This window comes from Ambystoma mexicanum, chromosome 3q (assembly GCF_040938575.1).
Source record: "Ambystoma mexicanum isolate Mex_15411 chromosome 3q, UKY_AmexF1_1, whole genome shotgun sequence".
NCBI classification, from domain to species: domain Eukaryota; kingdom Metazoa; phylum Chordata; class Amphibia; order Caudata; family Ambystomatidae; genus Ambystoma; species Ambystoma mexicanum.
Genome location: NC_090926.1, coordinates 628,566,957 through 628,582,616, shown reverse-complemented (window position 1 = coordinate 628,582,616; position 15,660 = coordinate 628,566,957).

The window sequence follows — 15,660 nt, the reverse complement described above, 5'->3', positions numbered from 1 at the left end:
CATGATTTGGGCAGGGGGGATGGGATGGAAGGCAGATCGGGGGGTGGGAGCGGTCCATGGTGGTCGTTTCCGACAAACTCTGGTGGAGTGAGTGTACCCATGCTTGGTACAAACTTTTAGGTGGATTTTAGGAGGGCTTTCTAATTGTCATTCTAAACTCAGTGGGGGCACGCTTTAGGCACACTTCTAAGTTCAATTTGCACAGGGATGATATTAGACTATTAGGTGCACTTCTCAGGTCGACTGTAAATAGGCACACTTCTAAGTTCAATTTGCACAGGGATTATATTAGACTATTAGGTGCGTTTCTAGGTTCGACTGTACATAGAGGTGATATTGGGCTATTAGGTACTATTAGGTACACTTCTAGATTCGACTGTACACAGAGATGATATTAGGGTATTAGGTACTATTAGGTACACTTCTAAATTCAACTACACAAGAGATGGTATTAGGTCTACTTCTAGATTCTATTTTGTATAGAGGGGATATTAGACTATTAGGTGCAGTTCTAAATTGAACTGTACACTGAGATTATATTAGGCCTACCTCTAGATTTAATTGTATATACAGATGTTATTAGGTGTATCTATAGATTCATTTTTTGTGTAGAGGGGATATTAGACTATTAGGCACACTTCTCTCAATTCGACTTTATACAGGGAGGGTATTAGGCATGATTCTAAAATCAACTTTGTACAGAGAGGTTGTTAGGGAGATTAGTCAATTCAACCAGGCACGGTATTAGGTTAATAGGATATTGGGCACACTTCCAATTCAACTTCACAGAGGGGCAATTGGGATACTTCTAGATTCACAGAGGTTATTGGGCACACTTCTAAGTTCAACTTCTAGTGCACTTCTAAATTCAACTTTCACAGAGAGTCTATTGGGTGCACTTTTAGATGCAACTTTCACAGAGCGGCTATTGGGCACACTTCTAAATTCAACTTCTAGGAATATGGAATTAGGAATATGTTTCTAGAGGTACTACAGTGACATTTCATCAAATAAGGAGATAAAGGAGACACATTATTGTTATAAAGTCCATTATCTTTTTATGACTTCTATCCACTGTTTTCCTGCACCATTATATCTTTAAATAATTTATATTGGTGGAGATTATCTTCAATTTCTAACCATGCATTTTGCCACAATCCTTTCTTTGCAGTTCTTTTAACATTGTCAAACAAATCATTCACTCACATCATGTTCCTGTCAAATGGTTTAAAAAACAATTACCTATTCATCAAGGACCTATTACCTATAATATTACACTGTATGCCTCAAGGAACATCACATTTGCTGTTATGGCTCAGATTAGGTCCTCATTTTGAAACTGCATATGTTGTACATGTTTTATCTTTTGGTTTGATTTAAAAAGAAGAGTTGATGAATAGCACAATCCTAATCTTTAATAGCCATTTTGTCAGTGATCAAATTTGTCACATTTGCATTCACTTTCTTTTTTTTTTTTAAAATACATGGTTCAGAAAATTATTGTTATATGGCCCATGCTCTTTTTACGACTTCTATCCATTAGAGCTTGGGAATTCTTAATGAATTGAATGAACAGCACACACAGGGATCATTGGATGCACTTTAGTTCCAGGTCTACCTTGCATCCAACAAGTATATGCTCTGTATGCCACAAGTCAGTATTATCTGTTCAGAGGATTGGCAAAGATAATTTGATTAAAACGATATAAAATGAATGAAGCTTTTCGCAATTTTTTTTTTTTTTTTTAGCTATGAGACATTTGTATTATCCATGCCACACCTCTCCTCGCTGAACACACATGTAGCTTGACTGCAAACCACAAGGTGAGTTTAGGTTGGGGCAAGTATACAGGGGACGTTTAGAAATGACAAAATACAAGAGCCAATATCCTAGCATAGACTTGTTTCACTGATCAAAGGGTATGAATTTCTTCGCAGTGCAGCTAAGACCTTCGACCATTTTACATTAACAAATATCCATATAAATCCATATTACATTTATAAAATCCACTTTCAGCAATAATGAAACAGTTCATATCTTTTTTATTGTTGCATATATAGTTTGCAAGAAACCTTACACAACATAATACATTTTGAAAAAAACTGAAAAATGAAACAAAAAATCCATAAAAGAAGCATATATCGTACATAAAATCAGAGAATAAAAAAACAATCCATGTTCATAAAAAGTTCAGAACAAAAGTGAAAAGTAAACATTCAATTCAGTACAATTCCCCAAGATCTGATCTTGTAGTACTCTCATTATGACATTTCCAATTTTTTCTTATCAAGTTCAAAATTAAGAGAGGTTAAAAAAAATTCTAAGCATAAACCAAAGAAATAATTATGCTCCACATAAACCTGCACCAAAAGTACTTCCTTGATATTTCTGAGTTATCAGCATTTTTCGCCCTAAAGCATTTAACTTGTGCTTCCTCAAAATAAGTGCACACAGTAATTTCCTCAAATGTCTCAAGGTTTCTCGCAAATCAAGAACTCCACAAATCCTACATTTGTTGTCAGATATATTACTACCATTCAACAAAGGTGCGTCCCTCAAGTGCTTAATCCTCTCATAAACAGGCAGTTGGTTGAGCCTAAAACGCATGTAGGTCATGTGGATGATGGAACAAGGAAAGCGCTGGAGGTACAATGGTACACACTTTCTGGCATGGGGAAACTGAGAGTATTCCTCATAGGTGGTATAAGAGGAAATTCAGTCGACTTTCTTCGCCCAATTGGTCCTAAACAAAATCTTTTTGATTTGCCCAGGTCTTTCCACCAGATCTTCCTCAGAGACTCCAAATGTAGCTGACCGTCAAAGTGACAAGACACAGCTTGTGTCTAATGACCACATTTGGGATAGCCATTGAGAGACCTAATACCTCCTTCAAAAGCTTCCCTTGTAAGATGTTTAAAGTATTTCCCATTTCCCAAGTATTACAAACGTCAAAGCCGTACAGAATGATTGTCTCAAATTTGGCTAGATAATAATGCCTGAAGGGTAGCAGTGAAAATGTGCAGATTCTATGCTTCAGAAATCTGAGTTGAACAGTACGTTTTTTAGCTTTTCGGCCAAAATGCTTTTCCAGTATTCAATGCTAGCCCTATTAGAGAGGTAGTAGCCTAAATAAATTACCACCTTGACCTGTTCCACACTATCCAGTCCCATAGACCAAGCACAGTGCTGACTCTTAGTTCTTCGAGAAAATGTCCAGACCTTCATCTCTCAGGCCTCGCGGAGTTCTATCAAGGAGTATAAAGTCATCCGCAAAGGCCATCCACTCCAACCTAATACTCCCCAAACTAACTGGCGTGAGGGAAGGACCCTGCCACAGTCTCTCCACATCGCACACAAATAGATTGAAGAGACTAGGTGCCAGGGTGCACCCCTGTTTCACCAATGTAAGTACATATCTCTAGTGACAATAACCCATCCTCTGTGAGACATACTCGTATGGTGGTATGGAATGAAGGAGGGCAATAAATTGGACCAATTCGCGGAAGATGTTCAAGGTGAGCATTTTCTGCCAAAGCCTAGACCTTATGACATCATCGAAGGCACTGGTCATGTCCAGGGAGGCTAAGTACACATCCTCCACCTGTGAATGATGAACAAATTGTCTAAGATGGGACAAAATGGTTGCATTAAGTGAGGTGCCTAGTTCTTCCTGGAACCCCACCTGGAAATGACTCAAACGATTATTTCCCCAATTCGCACAATTGAGGTCCCTTAAAAAAAGGATAGAAAAGACCTTGCTGGTGGCATCTATCAATGCTATGGGTCGGTAGTTATTCAAATCCAATTTGTCCCCTTTTTTATGAAACAGAACAAAAATAGATTGTACACATGAGGCGGGGACAGTATATACAAATATAATCAAACATAGGCATCAAGAGCTCAGCCCATAAACCCTGTTCCTCCTTAAGAACAAAAGGAGGTATACCGTCCTGTCCAGGGGCTTGCGACGGCTTAAGCCGACCAATGGCCCACACAATGTACTCCCTATCCCAAGTACACACACCTTCAACAGGGATACTCAAGTCGAAACCTTCAATGGCCCTAAAGTCATCAGGTAGGGCATATTTATTCTAAAATTCCACCAGATTCTATCGGGCAGTCCAAGCCACCTTTAACATTACCAAATATCCTGTTGACAGAAGACCAATATTGTCCTCCTTTACCTTTACACAGGTTTTCAAACATATTCTGCTGAAGCTTGTGAAAAGCATCCATCTTGACAGATTTTACATAGTTGTTATGTCTTTTCAGGAGTTTGCGCTTGCGCACAGCATAATCAGAAGCAGTCAAGCACAGCCTTCCTAGAGCAACAAGTTCCCGTCTTTTATGATTGTTAGATTGGAAGATTCTATCATCACTCACTTACACAGTTTTCCTAACACTGGCTGAAGTTTGTTGTTCTCTGATTTGACAAGTACAAGCATAAATAGGATTATACAAATAATTCTTACATCCATCCCTCAAGATGCTTATGGGGGAAGCAGAAGCATGATCCTTCAATTATGCAAGCAACAAACTATTGAATTTAAGAATGGTTTTCCTATTCCACACCAAATTTGTCCCCTACTATTGGTATGCAAACCAGCCAAGTCCGGTCTAAGAAGGGGGTAGGAATATAGATAAACAGAGAGAAGGAAAGGGGTAAATGGTCACCCAGCTCAGAGGGAATATGGGTCAGATAGCTACAACTATTCTTGATGTCAATGGAAATATAAAAGAAGTTGATCCTATAGGTCATGGCCCCTCTATAAGAGGTGTGCTTGGAAGAGTGGAAGGAGGGGGACTGATCCAATAAAAACATATCCCAATCCCCCAGTAGGAGATCCCAGCAGAAACTTTGTTTGGTGTTCAGATGTTGGAAAGTTGGAATAGCCCCCATAGTATTCTACAAGGCTCCCTCTGCACAGAAGTAGTTAAAGTCCCCTCCCAAAATTACTCGCTTACTGCATCCCCTCTCAAATCACTCATACAGGACCCAAACCATCTTTGATGGTTTCAAAGGTAACCCTAATGGGGTTCCAATAAAGATTAAGTGGAAAAATGGGTTGAAGACCAGGCCCCAGCTCCAAGCTGGTTGCCAGAAGCCATTCATTGCTACATATAGTTTCCCATGTAAACCCCAAATTGCGATCTATGACAATGGTAAGGCCCCCTCTAGGACGCCCCCCATACCCTCTAACCACTGGACAGGAAACAGTATGAAAACTTTCCAAATGTGTGTTTGCCATAAGCATAGTCTCTTGGAACAAATACATTCTAGGAAGTCTGTTGCCTTCGGAATTGAGCATTAAACTTGTGCATATTAGCACTACCTCCTGCATTCCAGCAGATAATTTCAATCTCAATATTGTCATGCATGTCCTGGACCCTGCCTAATGCTCTCTTAGGTCTTAAGGGCCGGCTGAATCCAGGACCAGTCCTGACCATTGCCCAGAAGGTTAGAAATAAAGGACAACACATTGCCAGAGTCACTCAATAAAGCAGTTGTAGGCCTTGCCAATACATCTGCTATAGGCGTGGCAGATTCCTTAAAAGCGAGAAATGTGTTAGCTTCAGAAAGATTTTCCAATTCCACCAGATCGAATCCCATGGAATTAAGATGTTTCCATTGATCCCACACCATAGTAGCAGCCATTACCAGCATAACAGTTCATATCAAAATGAATAATTTGAAATGTTCAAGTGTCTGCCACAATTTCATTGTCTACTGACCAGATCTGAACCCCACAATCAAAGCCTTGGGGATGACCACAAAAATGTATAAGTAAAGAGACATTGATGACAAAATATTCTGCAGCCAAATATATTCATATTACAGATCGGGACTGATGGACGACTAGAAGGCTGGCAAATGCCACACACGTAAGAGCAGAAGGGTTATTATTTAAACATAATCCCATGGAAAATAATACAGCCATTCAGGCTGGTGAAAGTGCAGTCATGTTATCATTAGTGGGAGCCCCTGGATAAGCAGTTCCCTGGTTCATGTATCAATGCCATCAGCATATGAAGAATGGAATGTTTAAGACATACTGATCCCATATTTCTTGAGCAATTCAGTGCCCTCTTTGAGGTATATTTTTTGTATAGGTAGGAACTACAATTGAGATTAACCTAGCAATAAGTGTTTTCTTGTTATGTGGCCATCATTTCACTCTGCTGGCATTGGCACCAAATGGACATATTGTTCATAGGACTTGGATTAGGTTCGGGAAACTGGTCTTCAGTTTCAATGCCTTGTACAGGAAGTTTTTGAATTTGTCCTGCATCCTTTTCTTCATCAGTGTACTTAAATTTAAACACAAATGTGTGAAAACCATCAATTATAAATTTCATAGAAATGATGTTATTGACCTATGAGAATAGCAAAGATAAAACGTGTATTAGCTATATTCCTCCTAAACAACTTTAAAACAAATATGGAAGGGTGTCACAAGTGTCATGAATCAAATCTTTTTTTTTCATTTAATGTGGTCCTGTGTGGTCACATAAAGCTTTTGGTCAGAGGTACTTTCTCAGAGACCTCGTTGTGAGCCAATACTGAACTCATCCTTTCTCTAACTCCTTGAATGGAAGGGACAGTACCAGCAAGCATTGGTAAGTGTAAATTCTCATAAAGAGAATTTTTAGGGGGATCAATCATTACAAAGAAAGCTGTCTCCAAATGTAGCTGACCGTCAAAGTGACAAGACACAACGTGTGTCTAATGACCACATTTGGGATAGCCATCGAGAGACCTTTTACCTCCTTCAAAAGCTTCCCTTGTAAGATTTTTAAAGTATTTCCCATGTTGTGGATACAAACGTTGAAGCCGTACAGAATGATTATCTCAAATTTGGATAGATAATAACGCCTCAAGTGTAGCAGTGAAAATGTGCAGACTCTATGCTTCAGAAACTTCAGTTGAACAGTACGTTTTTTAGATTTGTCGGCCAAAATGCTTTTCCAGTATTCATTGCTAGCTCTATTAGAGAGGTAGTAGCCTAATTGAAAAACTGCCTTGACCTGTTCCACACTATCCGGTCCCATAGACCAAGCACAGTGCTAACTCTTAGTTCTTCGAGAAAAGACCAACACCTTGGACTTAGAGGCATTAGGCAAAATATTATTGTCCAGACCATATTTAAAGAACAGCTGCATTTCATCTCTCAGGCCTCGCTGAGTTCTATCAAGGAGTATAAAGTCCTCCGCAAAGGTCATCCACTCCAACCTAATACTCCCCAAACTAACTGGCGCAATGGAAGGACCCTGCCACAGTCTCTCCACATCACACACTTATAGATTGAAGAGAGTAGGTGCCAGGGTGCACCCATGTTTCACCCCAATGTAAGTAAGTATCTCTAGTGACAATAACCCATCCTCTGTGAGACATACTCGTATGGTGGTATGGAAAGAAGGAGGGAAATCAATTGGACCAATTTGTGGAAGATGTTCATGGTGAGCATTTTCTGCCAGAGCCTAGACCTTATGACATCATCGAAGGCACTGGTCATATCCAGGGAGGCTAAGTACACATCCCCCACCTGTGAATGATGAACAAATTGTCTAAGATGGGACAAAATGGTTGCATTAAGTGAGGTGCCTAGTTCTTCCCGGAACCCCACCTGGAATTTACTCAAAAGATTATTTCCCCTGATCGCACAATTGAGATCCCTTAATAGACAGATAGAAAAGACCTTGCTGGTGGCATCTATCAATGCTATAGGTCGGTAGTTATTCAAATCCAATTTGTCCCCTTTTTTATGAAACAGAACAATCATAGATTGTAGCCATGAGGCGGGGACAGTTTGGTACAAAAAATATAATCAAACTTAAGCTTCAAGAGCTCAGCCCATAAACTTGGATCCTCCTTAAGGACAAAAGGAGGTATACCGTCCTGTCCAGGGGCCCACGACAGCTTAAGCCGACTATTTGCCCATCGCTGTTATACGGCCCTTCATTGTCTTTACTACTTAACCACTGCATCGTATCTGTTTGTTACTGCATTGTGCTAATCATTGCAACTATGTTATACCCATATGCAAGCACAGGTTATCATATTTTGTACAATATTAGTGCTATGCATACATGTATATTTGATTTTTGAAGTGTCACACACTATATGTGTAGCCCATTGTCTATTTGCATATCATAGCGCATTATGCACTATACAGCAAATGTGTAGCCCATTGCCTATCTGCATATCATAGTGCCTTATGCACTATATTCCAAATGTGTAGCCCATTGCCTATCTGAATATCATAGCGCCTTATGCACTATACTGCAAATATGTAGCCCATTGCCTATCTGCATATCATAGCGCCTTATGCACTATACTGCAAATGTGTAGCCCATTGCCTATCTGCTTATTATAGCACCTTATGCACCATACACTTAATGTGCAGCCCATCACCTTGCTGTATATTTGCTTAATGTGTCTAGTAGTCTAACGTACTAGACCACTGTCCCATTTGACTATACTGGACTACCACCCTCTCGCAGTACACTATGTACCATGCATATCAAACCTTACGGCTATTCCTCGTAGTATGTCTTATCTCCATACTTAATTGCTACAAATCAGGCACTAAATTTAACTGCCACTGTGCAACCTACCCCCCCAATATGGATCTAGCAATTATTACACCCGCACAGAATCAATATATGAGTAACGCAGCCTTATGTATCAAACACTTCCCGACCAAACCAACACCTAACCAACCATGATCCACCAAATACAGGTACCTAAGACTAGGATCTAGAATTACACAGCAAACACCTAATAACTCAACCTCCTCCTCAACTAAACCAGGCCACTGCTTAAGCAATGCCACTCCCACTGTCATGCTTAAAAAAGTTATTTCTCTTAGCACTACTCTGCATAAGGCTAAAGACACCCTGATCAAATGTGCCCTTATCAATGCCAGATCTATCCCAGCAAATGCACTAGACATTGCTGATTTCATCGTAACTGAAGCCTTGGATTTCCTAGTCGTAACAGAAACATGGCTACATGCAGCATCGGGCCCCTCATTATCATTAGCAGTTCCCGAGAACTACGCCATAACTAGATGTGATAGAGACTCCCCCTTCTCCAAAGGTGGAGGTGTAGCCTTCATTTTTAAAAGATCTCTTAATTTGCGACAAATACTAAACTCACACATCAACTCTGCAAAGCTATTAACGGTCAAACTGCCGATATCTCCCACGTAAATAGTCACAATATACCTTATCTACAGACCACCTGGCCCAATCAACACCTTTGTCGTAGAAATAGCATCCCTTATCTCAGCTAATACTAAGCCCAATTCCCAAATTATCTTACTTGGTGATCTTAACCTAGGTTATCAAGACCCCAAGGATCTGGCAGCACAAGACCTAACCAACTCACTAGTAAACTTAGGATTCACTCAACACATCCGCGAACCAACTCATAGTAAAGGAATAACTCTGGATTGGCTTGCCGATCTCAACTGCTCCATCAATCTTGGATCTGTCACACCATGCACTTGGTCGAATCATTATAACATTACCTTCACCATTAAATCTATCCCCCTAGTCTCAAATCTAACCCTGCACCTCCCATCCACACTAGAAATAAAAAAGACATCTCCAAGGAGAAACTTCTCCCCCTAATCCTTCCTTTTCTTGACAAAGCCTCTGAAGCCTACTCCGACCCCAAAGTCCTGGTAGACATCTACAACATCTACAACCAAACTGTACTAAAGGCATTAAATGTCATAGCCCCTCTTAAACTAAGGAAATCTAAACCTCGCCCCCATTTGAATTCATGGTTTACTCCTCACTTAAGCGATTTACGTAAAGCCAAGAGAAAAGCTGAGGCACACTGGAAAGGCCACCCTACAGAATCTAACAAAAATATCCTAAACATGGCACCAGCTACTTACAAAGATGCTATATTCATGGCCAAAAAAGACACTTACAACAAGTGCATATCCCTGGCAGAATCGAACACTAAAGAGCTCTTCAAGATTGTCAAATAACTCAAATCTCCCATAGCCCCAATTGACAACTGTACCACTGACACCACTTGGTGTACTAATATCCAAAAAGCACTCCTAGAACAAATCTCCACTTTACAAAGCAAAATCAACTCCAAAAATGTAGCCTTCCTATAAACCACCTCTATAACCCTATTACCAACCACCACACCACTCATATAAGCATGCTCAAACCCTTTAACTTCTCCCCACTTTCCATTTGGGAAGTAGAAAACATCATTCAAAAAATCAAACCATCCAACTGCCAAGGCGATACATGCCCTGCCCCAATGGTTAAAGAGGCTGTGCACAAACTAGCTCCTTTTATCACCTCTTTCATTAATGCCTCATTTAAATCTGGGACTGTCCCAGGCAACCTTAAAGATGCCTGGGTCATCCCGCTAATCAAAAAACCTACCCTTGATCCTAACAATCCTACCAATTACAGACCCATCATAACGGTGCCCGTCCTTCTAAAAATTATGGACCGCGCAGCATACATCCAAATTCAGGCCTACCTAGAAGCAAATAATCTCCTAGGTCTACGCCAATCAGGCTTCCGACCTAGATATGGTACAGAAACTACCCTAATTGATTTAAAAACACAGATGGAGGACCTAAAAGACAAAGGCAAACTGGCTCTATTACTACTGCTTGACTTATCACCGGCTTTTGACTTGGTGGACCACCATATCCTTTGTCACCACCTTCAAATCGCTGCACATTTCTCAAACAAAGCCAATTCTTGGATGAAGTCCTTTCTGGCCAACAGATCCATGAGGGTCTTTTCACCTACCGCTTCTGCAGAGCCATCCCCTGTACTATGTGGGGTACCGCAAGGATCTTGTGTTTCCCCCACCCTCTACAATGTTTTTACTAAGCCACTCTTTGATATTCTTGACTATCTGGGTGTCACCTACACAAATTATGCGGATGACACCCAGATACACATACCTATCTCTGGTGACCATGTATTGGACTCCATCACCCTCAACAAGGTCTATGCGACCATCCAGGCTTGGATGCCCCACCATGGGCTTTGTTTGAACGACGAAAGAACGGAATTACTTATTCTAGGCTCTCGCCCCAGACTGAACAAACTTGATGCATCATTAAAAGCATTCAATATCGATGGGGATACCATTAAGGTGTCCAATGATACTAAAACATTGGGCATCTATCTTGACTCCACCTTATCTTTCAACAGACAAACTAATGCTGTGGCATCAGCAGCTGCTTATACATGCAAACTGATAACAGCCTGTAGAACCTTCCTCTCCACGGCTTACTGCATCATTCTTGCTAGAACCCTAATAATGTCTAAGGTTGACTATTGTAACGCTCTCTATCTTGGAACTAGGCACAGAAACATCCATAGACTCCAATTAACGCAAAACAACGCCATCAGGGCTGCCCTTAACATCCCAAAGAAAGCACATATATCAGACACCAGGTGGAACCTGCACTGGCTATCTAGTGACCAAGGAATAGCACTGAAAACACTCACCTTGACTAACAAGTGCCAAATGAACCACGCTCCGGAATACCTCACTAACCGCTTCTTGGCACACACCTCCACACGACCACTAAGATCCACCCAAACCCATTCGCTGCGCATACCCAGATTTAAACTGAAAAAAGCAGGTGGGGCCAGCTTCCCAGTCTTGGCAGCCACGCTATGGAACACCTTCCCTACTACAGTAAGACCTGTGCCTTCCTTCTACTCATTCAAGCACAAAGTCATAAATTGGCTCTCTAATTAGGATCTAGCTGCGCCCATACTTAATTGGCAATTACATTCCCTAACAGCACACTTGTACCACTGTAAATACTTCATGTAATTTGTCTAATGTTTCCGTGTGATTTTCGTGTATTTATCTGTAAATCTGTTACTACATAACTGTCTATAATTGCTTGTATTGCATATTCATCACTATGCCTGATTTCATCCTGAATTTAACTACAGATGGATCTCGTTCATGTATAGATTAGACCTACTCAATATTGCTGCAGCATAGGTCTTCTAGTGCAGGTATTTCACCTAATATATGTAATAAACAGGTGCTGTTCCAGTCATGCTTTGGGGAAGGATGGATTCTGCATCTTAAAATTAGGCTATGCAAGCATCGACTCTTATATTGTGTAGGTATTCTCAGAGTGGGGCTCTTGTTTAATGGGGAGGTTGAGTGTGAAATTGAACTTTCTTATTTTCACTGCCACCATGAGGAGGTTGTGAATACCGTTTCAATTAGCTAATTCTCAGTAGAGACACATTCGCCACCTGAGACGAAGTAGGTTGGGAGAGATAAAGTTGTACAGATTTGGCAATCTGCTCCCGCCTCTGTTCCAAAGTCTGAAAGTTTTCACCCTCTCTTATAAGGATTGTATGCTCGGGATTAGAGGTAGGTGTAAATAAATTGGGCTTTGTGCTTGTTACAGCATCTTTAATTACCACCAGAGTGATAGCCTCTTCATGGTTTTGTTCGCTTAACTTGACCAGAGTGTCCAGGGGTTCATATTCTATGACTCGGTCCTGTGAGTTTTGCACATACTTACGTTGTGTTCATTTGCAGTATTTTTTTGCAATTGCTGATCTAGTTACACTCATCTTTGTTTTCGGAGGTGTCAGATTTTGAATGAAATGTTGAGAGCTGGAGGTTTAAACAGCTTCGGTCAACTTCATATTGTTGTTTTTATTGGGATCTAGAACTGAAGTAGTTGGCTTGATATTAGTTTTAAACAAATCATAATTTAATTTACAAGGTAGTGCAACCGCTGTTGGATCTTGAGACACTTGTGAGTCAATTAATATTGTATTCATATAAGATTCATTAGGCAAAGGTTCTTCTTTTTTTTTTAAACAAGGTCTATCCGAATGGCATAGTGGATCTATGCTGCTATTGGAGGGGGAGGATGACAAACTGGGCATTTCAATCAGGGCTAGCGCTTGAGTGGAAGATGTTACTATCACATTCATTTTGTCTTGGATTGGTTGCCTAGGGGTATCATGTTGAGTTGAGGTGCTAGCATCTCTCATCTTCTTGTTTGTCAAGTTTTGTAATAAGTTGAACTGATTATTGAGTTTTTTAACTAAAGACTTGTATAGTTTAGAGAGCGAAAATAATGCAGTATTAATCGCCCACAAAGATGTTTCAACACTCACATTAGAGTCTGCAGCTGCAATATTAGCAGTCCGTGAGGAGAGATCTTCTTGCATCTGGGAGTTGTGTAAAGGGAATTGAGAGAATTGATAAGTTTTGTGCTCAGGGGTAAAACATAGCTGGCGACTGTGAGAGGTCTCTTGTCCTCGAGTCATTAATCAGGCCCTCAAGAGATTTATTTGGTTTGTCCCACAGCTCTTCCACTGCTACTTGGGTGGTTGACTCTTATATTGTGTAGGTATTCTCTTGTTTAATGGGGGGATCAAAACAAGGTATTAGTTCAATGTGATTGGCTGCCATATCGGAAAGTGGGCATGAGGTCAAAGTATCTATCGACCATATTGTAGGTATGGGGAAAGCATCTGCTAGAGCCATGATTTGCTCCCGTGGAGAGATGAGCATAACAGCTCATAACAGCTGGCAGCTGGCAGGCCCCATAAAAGGGTGAAGTTAGTAAAAGACCTACTTCAACGAGTGAGTCTGTGGGTGTAGCTGAAAGGTCCTTTTTCGTGGTACTCGCTTCTGCCACATGGGTGGAGTTCAGTACCGCAGTGGGTCACGCACCGGCTTGCTTTCCACAGCACAGAACTTCTGTATGTTGGAAGTAAAATAAATCGAATGGGCACGTAGGTTCGCATTTCTACTGTTCATTAAATTAATGGTATGTGATGTTGTTTTTGGGGTAATCTGAGCCTCAGAAAACCAGGTAAAGATTTCCTTGACAGGTGGCATATCGGAAACCAAGGTGTAGAAAACTGCATGAACAATTTTAACCTTCATAATCAAACACACACGTAGTTCAACAATCGAAGTTTGACCTCCTTAATATAAAGAGAGCTAAATACTCACACACCCCTTTCCCAGCATCCAGCAAGACAGCTAGACAGCACTTTCCAAACAGCATTACTCAAAATACACGTGTGCAAAATGCATGTGGCCCACAGAATGTAAAGGATGCTGGGAAGGGGGTGGAGGTAGAGCTGAATAGTAACTGAAAGTAAGAGGAAAAATAGGAATAAATAAAAATAAAATGGGTAAAATGGGAACATTCAGCATAGTAGATCTCAGCTCTTTTAAATTAAGTTCTTCAGAGTCTTTTAGGTCCATCCATACCAGGTTAGTAATTCTTTAGTGAATCAAGCAGCGTGTCAGTCCAGGATCCAGAAGCTAGACCGTACTTTCCAAACAGCACTTCTCAAAATGTGCGCATGCAAATTGCGCACGGCCCCCAGATTATAAAGGATGCTGAGAAGAGGGTGGAGTTAGAGCTGAATAGTAACTGAAGGAAAATAGAAAAATAGGAATACATTTAAATAAAATGGCTAAAAGAAGTAAATTCAGCAAAGCAGATCTCAGCTCTTTTTCATTTTCACACATTTTATTAGGTTTTTCAGCATAGATACACATCAACATCAGTAATGCACTATTCAACAGCATACAGTCTTAGTTCGAGCCAGATACAAATGTCAAACCAACCAGCGTAGAAACGGGCCAAATTTAAGTTGAATTCTTTAGAGTCTTTGAGGTCCACCCATACCAGGTTAGTAATTCTTTGGTGAATTGAGCAGCATGTCATGCCAGGAGCCTTGAGCTAGACAGCACTTTCCAAACAGCACTTCTCAAAATGCACAAGCACAAAATGTGCACAGCCCCAGATTATAAAGGATGTTTGAGGGGGGAGGAGTTAGAGCTGAATAGTAACAGGTTAGTAATTCTTTAGTGAATCAAGCAGCATGTCGTGCCAGGAGCCAGGAGCTAGACTTTATGTTATGTTAAAGAATTGGTAGAGCGTGCGTTCGCCAAAGGCATCTTGGCGCTGATAGTACAGTCCAATGAAGTGAATCCTGTGCAGATCAGAATAGAACAGTTTTCAGAGCGCGCCTAAACATAAGGTGATGTACTATAATTCGGACACTCCGTGGAAATGTGTTCCACAGCTTGGCCGTGGCTACCGAGAATGCAAGTCCATCAGTTCTGGACAGCTCGCAGAGAGGAACCACCAAGAGATAACTGTCCAGAGTGACAGAGTGTCCTGGTAGGAACATAGAGCTGAAACCTAACCCGAAGATATTCAGCTCCCACTCCATCTATGTCATGATGGATGACACAAATAGATTTGAATTCAATGCATTTTCCAACTGGGAGCCAGTGAAGATGACGTAAAATGGGTTTAGTATGCGTAACATAGAGTGTCCCAGTAGCCACCAATGCCTCAAGATACTGCAGTTGCTGAAGGCATTTCATAAGATATAGAGGCTGAGTCAAATACAGCGAATCACAGTAATCCAAACAGCTCATAGCCAGGGAGGCTACCACTGGTGCATGAAGAGGTCTTGGAAGATAATGGAGAACTTTCTCAAGTATTTTTCGCTGTAGATGCCCTCCATGACAGAATGTGAAAACCTGAGCTTCCACCGAGAGAGAAGAAGACAGCTTTACACCCAAATCTCTGACAACTGTCACAGGAGAGGGAAAGGGTCCCAATGATAGAGGCCAG